This window comes from Aulonocara stuartgranti (assembly GCF_965226115.1).
Source record: "Aulonocara stuartgranti genome assembly, chromosome: 9".
In the NCBI taxonomy this organism is placed as follows: Eukaryota; Metazoa; Chordata; class Actinopteri; order Cichliformes; family Cichlidae; genus Aulonocara; species Aulonocara stuartgranti.
The window spans coordinates 2002501-2009535 of NC_138960.1; the positions used below are offsets into that span (position 1 = coordinate 2002501).

Sequence of the window (7035 nt, forward strand, 5' to 3'; positions counted from 1 at the left end):
ATGGTAAAAGCAGATCTGAGAGATAAGAAGGCCCAAGACCATTAAGACATTTAAAAACCAATAAAAGAACTTTAAAATCGATCCTGAAACACACGGGGAGCCAGTGCAGCGATTCTAAAACCGGTGTAATGTGGGCCCGCCCTCTGGTCTTCGTCAGCACACGAGCTGCCGAGTTTTGCAAAAGTTGTAAAGTTGAAATATTCTTCTTAGGAAGACCAGAGAGCAGGGCAGTAATCAATGCGACTGGTAATAAAAGCATGCATCAGCATCTCCGTGTTGGCCCGAGAGAGAATAGGGCGGACTCTGGCTATATTTTTTAGATGATAAAATCCAATTTTGGTTACATGTTTAATATGTGGGATAAAACCAAGCTCAGAGTCAAAAATAACACCCAGGTTTTTCACTTGTAGCGAAGGACATAGTGAAAATGCCTCTAATTTAGACAAGAGTTTCTCTCTCTGAGCCTCAGGACCGACAATTAAAACTTCAGTTTTGTCCTGGTTAAGCTGTAAAAAGTTTTCTGCCATCCAAGATCTTATATCCAAGATACAGTTAAAAAGGGCATCCATTGGTCTGGTGTCATCAGGAGACACGGAGATGTACAGCTGCGTGTCATCAGCGTAACTGTGGAAGTTCACTCCATGCCTCCTGATGACACCGCCGAGAGGGAGCATATACAAATTAAAAAGTACAGGGCCTAGAACCGACCCTTGAGGCACACCACATGTCATTCTATGGATCTTAGAGGAGCATGTATCCATACTCACCATAAAAGTTCTGTCTGAGAGAGCTGTGGTTCACCCTAAATCCAGACTGGAATATCTCCAGGATCTGTTTATCATTCAAAAAGTCAGTAATCTGATTAAAAACAAGTTTTTCTAAGATTTTACTTAAAAATGGTGAGTTGGATGCAGGTCTGTAGTTATTAAAATCATTACAATCCAAACTGCTCTTCTTCAGAAGGGGCCTCACCACCGCCGTTTTAAAGGCAGCAGGGAAGACACCCAACTGAAGAGAGCAATTCATCATGTATAAAAGCTCAGCCTCAAAAAATCCATAAAGTGTTTTAAAAAGTGAAGAAGGGATTGGATCTAAAAGACATGTGGTGGGTCTCACTGTGGAGAAAACCTTCTGAAGGTTCTCAGCATTAACCAGGACAAAGCTGTCCAGTGTCTCCTCAGGTACAATCAAGCCCTCAGATGTGTTTACAAACATATTGCGATTAGATAAAATATCAGATCTGATGGCGCTGATTTTTCCCCTGAAGTGGTCTGCAAACTGCTCACAGAGCGAGTCTGTGGGGGTTCTTTGGGAGCTGTTAAAATCAGGGTTAAATAAATGATCTATGGTGGAAAAGAGGACCTTGGGATTATTTTTGTTATTACTGATTATTTTGGCGAAGTATGAATTTCTTGAATTCCTTAATGTATTATTGTACATTTTAAATTGCTTGCAAAGTATTTGATGGTTGATAGTATTTTTATTTTTCCTCCATCTCCTTTCTGCTGCCCTGAAATTTCTTTTGAGTGTTTTGACTTCTTCGTTTCTCCAGGGTGATACATGTTTTACGTTAATCTTTTTGGTGGTGAGTGGAGCAACAGAGTCAAGGCTTTTCTTCAGTTTGCTGTTAAAATGATTAAAAATCAAATCACAGGGTGCAGGTAAAATCACAGGGGGGCATTCGTCTAAAACCCTGGTATAATTTGCAGCCACTTCAGAGGTTAGATAGCGCCGCCTCACAGTTCGCACCGAGGTCTCCCGCTGAATAAAACCGGTGATGTTAAAAAACACACAGTAGTGGTCAGAGACAGCCAAGCCAACAATCCATACTCACCATAAAAGTTCTGTCTGAGAGATAGGAAGTGAACCAGTTGTGTACAGCACCAGAGAGGCCCACCATGTGTTTCAGTCTGTTTAAAAGAACAGCGTGGTCTACTGTATCAAAGGCTGCGCTTAGATCCAGTAGCACCAGGACTGAGAGCTTTTGGGCGTCCCAGTTACATCTAAGATCATTTAAAACCTTTAGGAGAGCCGTCTCTGTGCTGTGGTTCACCCTAAATCCAGACTGGAATATCTCCAGGATCTGTCTATCATTTAGAAAATCAGTAATCTGAGTAAAAACAAGTTTTTCTAAGACTTTACTTAAAAATGGTAAGTTGGATACAGGTCTGTAGTTATTAAAATCATTACAATCCAAATTGCTCTTCTTCAGAAGGGGCCTCACCACCGCCGTTTTAAAGGCAGCAGGGAAGACACCCAACTGAAGAGAGCAATTCATCATGTATAAAAGCTCAGCCTCAAAAAATCCATAAAGTGTTTTAAAAAGTGAAGAAGGGATTGGATCTAAAAGACGTGGTGGGTCTCACTGTGGAGAAAACCTTCTGAAAGTTCTCAGCATTAACCAGGACAAAGCTGTCCAGTGTCTCCTCAGGTACAATCGAGCCCTCAGATGTGTTTACAATCATATCGCGATTAGATAAAATATCAGATCTGATGGCGCTGACGTTTCCCCCGAAGTGGTCTGCAAACTGCTCACAGAGCGAGTCTGTGAGCTTCTTTTGGAGCTTTTAAAATCAGGGTTAAATAAATGATCTATGGTGGAAAAGAATGTTTAAGAATTCTTTTGCTGCAGGGTCAGAAGGATTATCTATGTGCAGGTTAAAATCACCGGTTAAAATTATCATATTATATTTTGAATGTATGTTTGTTAAAAATTCTGAGAATTCCTTGATGAAAGCAGCGCTGTCTTTAGGTGGTCTATAAATTGTGACAGATAAAACTGGAGGGCTGCTGAAAACAATAGCATGGAATTCAAAAGTGGTAAAATGATCAAATAAAATTTGTTTGGTGGTGAGTGTGTTGTTGGCTAAAGATGCAGTCCCACCACCTCTCTTACCACTTCTAATAGAAATATATAGCAACATATTTCATGTTTTACTCCACACATGCTTAATTAAAGAATACTTTCACTTGAATCACCTGCAAATATTCTTAGTACACTTACAAATAAATGAAAAGTCTATCATTTTATGGCAGATTCATTTTGATGTATGTCAGTGGTGTGTGACATTTTTAAATACGATGAAGGAATACAAGACAGTCAAAAGGAGTTTCATAGAGCTACATGCACGGGTGAGTGATCGGGTGATACTCACAACCGAGGCATTGCAGTCAGATTTATTTATACCAAGAGACAGTTGCATAGCATTTCCTGTTTTTCAAGCTTACTTATCAGCATGTGTGTGTGTTCTGTGTGTGTGTGTGTGTGTACGTGACAGGATGTAATGGCATGTGATACAAAAATATATGAACATTTTAATACATTTGAAAGCTTTATAACGGAGGTATGTTTTAATAATAGACATCTGCAGTTTAAACTTAAAAGTTACTCCTATCATTGTACTTAGTACTTGGTGGCAAGCTCGGCAGCAGGGGCGGAGCGTGGGGGTGGCTTACTGGGCTTAAGCCCGGGTTGTTTTGTCAGAAGCCCGGGGTATTTTGGAGTGCAATTTTTTCATAGTTAGATGCCTGGCTGACAACTGTATAAAACAAAAAGTACACACAATATTCGAAGCACATAGTGCACACTGTGGGAATTTACGACTGTGCGTGAATCCCCCCCTGATATTGGTATGATCCAAGCTCAGGCACTAAGCGACTGAGCGAGGGGGCGGGGCAGCTGCTGCCCGTGAGTGCGCTGTTGGAGAGACGGAGCCAGCCATACTAAGGAGAGCTTAAGTTTGACCAGGTACCAAAGCAAATCATTCGTACCGTACAAATAATGTAAATATGACGGTGCATCACGAAAGATTGATATCAAACTGATCACTTGACCAATATTACGTTACTTGCTGTTCAAGTGAATCAACAAATGGCAAAATGAAAAGCCGAACAAATGCTATTTTTTTTTAGAGAGTCTTAGCTTACGTGTGTTTATTTCATATTTTCAGTTCTTACCCTCCCCGACTAAATCGGTTTCAGTTATGTACTGAAATATAAGAATGGACATTAGAGGGTTCTTTCAAAGAAAAACTCAGGTAAATGTTATTTTATATATTATGCTTTGTATGTTGTTCAGTATATTTGTATGCAAAACAAGAGGAATTTCAGTACACAGCAGGATATTCACATTTGTAACCAGATATTTACACTTTAGGGAGAAAACATAAAACATTTTTACTGCACAACATCAATTTAGAGTAAACTTTTGTTTTAGATAAATATTGAAATATCTTTTGAATTAGTTAAATGTCACAATAAAGAGAGACAGAGCTTTCTGTTTTTTATCACTTTCATCAAATTTAGGAGTACATATACATTAAGTTTATTGTTAATTAATAAGAAAACTCCAGACGATTCCATTCTGAGCTGAAGAAGCTTCTGATAGGTTAGTAGAGTCCATGTGAGTAAACAGGTGGCACAGCTGTGGATGCATATAAGGTAAAACACAGAGCCTGTTTCTGTGACATGGGAAAATCAAGAGATGTCAACCAAAACACCAGGAAAAGAACTGTGGAGCTCCATAAGTGTGGCTCAATTTTGAATACAATTTGGTGCCATTTGCAATTAAGAAATACAGACGATTTCTCTCTTTACTCTTAAAGTTAACAAATATGTTTTTTATATTTATCAATCTAAAAAAATAAACATTTAGTCTGATTTGATGTTACAATTAAAAAGTGTTTGTGTTTTTATCTGAAGAGTTTGTAAATATCTGTATATTTGATGATTGTCAGCACAAAGAGGGAGAGAGGAACAGAGAGGGAGATGGAGAACGAGGACAGAACAGAGATGAACAAGAGCAGGTGAGACACATGTTAGTCAAATGGTTGTTTACCAAAAGTATCACCGTATCATAGTTACTCATGTATCTCATACCTAGTGTTTCTTTTTAGGTTTGTTATTTTTCAAATTCTATATTTATTAAGTTATGAAGGCTTGTTTGCACAACAAGGCTAAATAATTATATAAACCTTTCTCAATCTAAATAGTGGACTTTGGTAAAATTAAAAAATAAATGTAGTGCAGGTCTATGATGATTTTTAGTGCTACTATCATCTAGTTCTGATTCTGATTCTGTCTTGGTTAAGTCCCAAGTAGTCCTGATTTTGAACTGTTGTAGTCCTGTTTTAATTCTGGATCAGTTCTTGGTCTGGTTGAATTGGGGTTTAGTCCTCGTGTCTTGATACAGCCCTGATTTTGTTCTGCCTTGCTGCTTAATTAAAAAACTAGTTTAAGGTGTTCTGCACATGTGATATATATTTTTCCCTATATGAAGTCATTCTTTTTTGAACAAAACTCAAAACAGAGCCAATTAATCTTTCAGTCATTTCTACCCCCCCCCCCCCCCCCCCCCCCCCCCCCCAAGGGAAAAAAAAATCCCACATGCATACTATCCTTTTGGGCTAAGCCCCGGGTGTTTCAAATGTCTGGCTCCGCCTCTGCTCGGCAGTAAGATATTTCTTGTAGTTGGTCAGCAGCTTTATACACATCTCATGAGGGATCTTCGCCCACTCTTTACAGAAACTCTCTAAACCCTTTAAGTTTCTTGCTGCCACTTGGCAACAGCTTTAGCTTCTTCCACAGATTTTCTATAGGACTGAGGTCTAGAGACTGACAATGTTAGTCCATGACCTTAATGTGCTTCTTCTTTAGCCACTCCTTTATTGCATTGGCAGTACTTTTTGGGTCACTGTTGTGCTGAAAGACCCATTTGTGTTCTGGCTGAGGGAAGGAGGTTTTCGTGTATGATTTTACTGTAGATGGCTGCATCCATTCCTCCAAACACAGTGGGTCAAGTTGATGCCAAAGAGCTCAGTTTAGAGCTCTGGACCAAGGGCAATAGATTGGCATTCTGTATTTCTTCCATTTCTGCATACTAACCCCAGCAGTTGTCTTCTTATCAAGCTTCTTGTTGATGGTCTTGTAGCCCATTACAGCTTTGTGCAGGTCTGCAATGTTGTCCCTGCAATCCTTTGACAAGTCATTGGTGTTTGGCAGGTCCATGGTGTCAGCGAGGCTACAACGGATCAAATACTTATAAACTGACTGTATATCAATCTCCATCCATCCATCTTCTTTCGCTTATCTGGGGCCAGGCCCAGATCTACCTCTCCCCAGCCACCTTCTCCAGCCTGTCTAGGGGAACACCAAGGTGTTCCCAGGCCAGTCGAGAGATATAATCTCTCCAGCGTCCGTGTGTGTGTGTGTGTGTGTGTGTGTGTGTGTGTGTGTGTGTGTGTGTGTGTGTGTACACATTTTGTTTAATATTCTGTCTCTCAACTTTAATTGTTTCCCCCACTGTTGTGGAAAGAATTTCACCTTTTTTGGTTACTTCAAGTATTTTTTAAAATATGGATGAGAAAAATTATTTATGGACAAAAATAAAATATTGGAATTATTATTGTCGGTCAGTTTAATAAATCTATGATTCTCTGGCTCATTTATTTTGAGTATTTCTCCTTCAGCTTTTCACTCACTATATGCTAATAGACCTATCTGCATTGAATCATACTTGTTATTAATCTCTGGCTCTCTCCCACATATATGTCTTTTGTCCTGTCTTCCTTCTCTCACCCCATCCGGTCACACATTGGGGGTCATATGATTGTTGGTTTTTTCTCTGTATGTATTATTGCAGTATCTACCTTACAATGTAAACCACCTTAAGGTGACTGTCGTTGTGCAGTATAAATAAAATTGAATTGAATTAAAATTGAATTACCACCCCTGGAGGCCATCCCCAGGTTCTCCTGTCACAGGAAAGCCAGGGTCATTACACGTGACCCCTTGAACCCTGCCCACTACCTCTTCGACCCACTGCCCTCTGATCAATCAGGTCCCACACCTCCAGATTCACAAACAGCTTCTTCCCCAGGGCTATTTGGACATTAAATAAACACTATCCCTCTACATACCACCCTGCCCACCACCCACCAAACTAGGCCATGGTCTGAGTAATCCCCATCACTCAGGCCACTCGCACATAGACTTCTGTTTGTGTCTTTTAGACTCCATTCCTACAAGGCTGCCCAA

The 7035-nt window shown here is 39.8% G+C and overlaps 1 long non-coding RNA gene across 1 annotated transcript; it reads left to right on the top strand.

Moving 5' to 3' along the window:
* Nucleotides 1-3435: 3435 nt before the first annotated feature.
* On the top strand, nucleotides 3436-5330 carry LOC309713678. Its single transcript, XR_014278642.1, has 3 exons — nucleotides 3436-3748; nucleotides 3951-4037; nucleotides 4737-5330. It is a non-coding gene; the product is annotated as an uncharacterized lncRNA (long non-coding RNA).
* The last annotated feature ends 1705 nt before the right edge of the window (nucleotides 5331-7035 follow it).